The sequence below is a fragment of the Bombus huntii genome, unplaced genomic scaffold (genome assembly GCF_024542735.1).
Source record: "Bombus huntii isolate Logan2020A unplaced genomic scaffold, iyBomHunt1.1 ctg00000059.1, whole genome shotgun sequence".
Classification (NCBI taxonomy): Eukaryota; Metazoa; Arthropoda; class Insecta; order Hymenoptera; family Apidae; genus Bombus; species Bombus huntii.
The window spans coordinates 822,409-825,701 of record NW_026099320.1 but is presented as its reverse complement, the minus strand read 5'-3'; the positions used below and the strand labels follow the sequence as shown (position 1 = coordinate 825,701).

The window sequence follows — 3,293 nt, the reverse complement described above, 5'->3', positions numbered from 1 at the left end:
TTCAATAAGATTATTAATTCGAATAGAACTTAGTCATCCTGGAATACGAATAATTTATGCTATATTAGGAATTGGATTCCTAGGATTTATTGTATGAGCTCATCATATATTTACCGTTGGATTAGATGTTGATACTCGAGCTTATTTTACATCAGCAACAATAATTATTGCTGTTCCTACAGGAATTAAAGTATTTAGATGATTAGCAACTTATCATGGTTCAAAAATAAATTTTAATATTACAATCATTTGATCTATTGGTTTTATTTTAATATTTACAATTGGAGGATTAACAGGAGTAATATTATCTAATTCATCAATTGATATTATTTTACATGATACTTATTATGTAATAGGACATTTTCATTATGTACTATCAATAGGAGCAGTTTTTGTTATTATTACTAGATTTATTCATTGATACCCAATAATTACAGGTCTAATATTAAATCAAAAATGATTAAAAATTCAATTTATTATAATATTTATTGGTGTAAATATAACTTTTTTCCCTCAACATTTTTTAGGCTTAATATCTATACCACGACGATATTCAGATTATCCTGATTCTTATTATTGTTGAAATTTAATTTCATCAATTGGAGCAATAATTTCAATAAATAGAATATTATTTTTCATTTTTATTATTTTTGAAAGATTAATTTCAAAACGATTAGTTATATTTAAATTTCATCAATCTTCTTTAGAATGATTAAACAATTATCCTCCCTTAGATCATTCACTAATTGAAATTCCTTTAATTATAAATAATAAAATTAAAAATATTTTTAATAATTAAAATTTAAAAATTTATTAATAAATAATATATATATATATATAATTATTAATATGGCAGATTAGTGCTTTGAATTTAAAATTCAATTATAAAGATTTTTATCTTTTATTAATAAATTAATTTAATAAAATTATATAATGAATTTCAAATTCAAATAAATTTTAATTATTAAAAATTTCTACATGAAATATATTTACATTTCAAGATTCAAATTCTTTTTATTCTGATAATTTAATTTCCTTTCATAATTTAACTATAATAATAATAATTATTATTATTTCTTTAACAACATTTTTTATTATAGATTTTATATATAATAATTATTTAAATCTAACTCTTTTAAAAAATCATACAATTGAAATTATTTGAACTTTATCTCCTATAATTATTTTAATAATTATTTGTTTTCCATCTTTAAAAATTTTATATTATATCGATGAAATTGTAAATCCTCATTTTTCTATTAAAGCTATTGGCCATCAATGATATTGATTTTTTCTATTAAAGCTATTGGCCATCAATGATATTGATCTTATGAATATCCAGAATTTAATAATTATGAATTTGATTCATATATATTAAATTATGAACTAATAAATCAATTTCGATTATTAGAAACTGATAATCGATTAATTATTCCATTTAAAATTTCTATACGAATAATTATTTCTTCATTAGATGTTATTCATTCATGAACTATTCCATCATTAGGAATTAAAGTAGATGCTATTCCTGGTCGAATTAATCAATTAAATTTATTTTGTATCCGTCCAGGAATTTATTTTGGACAATGCTCTGAAATTTGTGGAATAAATCATAGATTTATACCTATTATATTAGAAAGAACTTCTTATGAATTATTTATAAATTGAATTAAAAATAAAATTTGAAAAATTAGTTAATTTAAATAACTTTAGATTATCATTCTAAAATTAATATTTTATTATTATTTTTCTATCATTAGATGTCTGAAATAAAGAATTGATCTTTTAAATCAATTATAGTAATTAAAATTTACTTCTAATGAATACCACAAATAATACCTATTAATTGATTAGTTATCTTTATAATATGTTTAATATGTTTATTTACTATTATAATTTTAAGAAATTCATTTTTATTATATATTATCATAAAAAATATTTATAATATAAATAATAATAATAATAAAAATAATTTAATTAAAAAATGAAAATGATTATGATAAACAATTTATTTGAAATGTTTGATCCTTCAATTAATAATTATATTCAATTAAATTGAATTTTTATAATTTTACCAATTATTTTATTTCCAAATTCATATTGATTAATTCCTTCACGAATTTTAATAATTTTTAAATTATTTATTGAATATTTATTTAATGAATTTAAAATAATGATAACTAATAAATATTCAATAAATATTTTTTGATTCTTAAGAATTATAATTCATATTATAATATTAAATTTATTTAGATTAATTCCTTATATCTTTACATCAACAAGACATTTAATATTTAATCTATCAATAGCATTATCTTTATGATTAAGATTTCTAATTTACTCAATTATTAATTTTCCTATAAAAACTTTAAGACATTTAGTACCATTAAATTCTCCAAAATTTTTAATAAATTTTATAGTAATTATTGAACTTATTAGACTTTTTATTCGCCCTTGAACATTATCAATTCGTCTTTCAGCAAATTTAATTTCAGGACATCTTATTCTTATTTTACTAAGAAATTTTATAATAAACTTCATTATTTTATCACCATTAACTTTAATAATTCAAAATATATTATTAATTCTAGAAATTTCAATAGCTTTAATTCAAGCTTATGTATTCTCAATTTTATTAACATTATATTTTTCTGAATCAAATTAATGAAAAAAAACTTTCCTTTTCATATTGTTACTATTAGACCATGACCAATTATTGTCTCTTTTAATACTATAAATATATTATTAAGAACAATTTTATGAATTTCTTTAAATAATTTATTAATTATAATCTTAAATTTATTAATTTTAATTTTATCAACAATAATATGATTCCGAGATATTATTCGAGAAAGAACATTTCAAGGAATACATTCTTTTTATATTTTATCAATAATAAAATTTAGAATAATTATATTTATTATTTCTGAACTATTTTTTTTTTATTTCATCTTTTTGAACATTCTTCCATAATTCAATTTCTCCTTCAATTGAAATTAATTTAATATGACCACCTAAAATAATTAAATTTTTTAATCCATTTGAAATCCCTTTATTAAACTCAATTATTTTAATTATATCAGGATTTTCAGTAACATTAAGACATTATAATATATTAAATAACAAATTTAAATCAAGAATATCAATATTAATATCAACAATTTTTTTAGGATTTTATTTTAATTTTATACAAATTTTTGAATATTATAATTCATTCTTCTGTATTAATGATAGAATTTTTGGATCTATTTTTTTTTTTTTTTTTTTTTTATCCACTGGTTCTCATGGTATTC

General features: G+C 17.6%; 2 pseudogenes; both read left to right on the top strand.

The window, feature by feature from the left end:
* Positions 1-973: 973 nt before the first annotated feature.
* LOC126875883 (cytochrome c oxidase subunit 2-like) lies at positions 974-1,698 on the top strand (annotated as a pseudogene).
* A 22-nt stretch (positions 1,699-1,720) lies between these two features.
* LOC126875865 (ATP synthase subunit a-like) lies at positions 1,721-3,052 on the top strand (annotated as a pseudogene).
* The last annotated feature ends 241 nt before the right edge of the window (positions 3,053-3,293 follow it).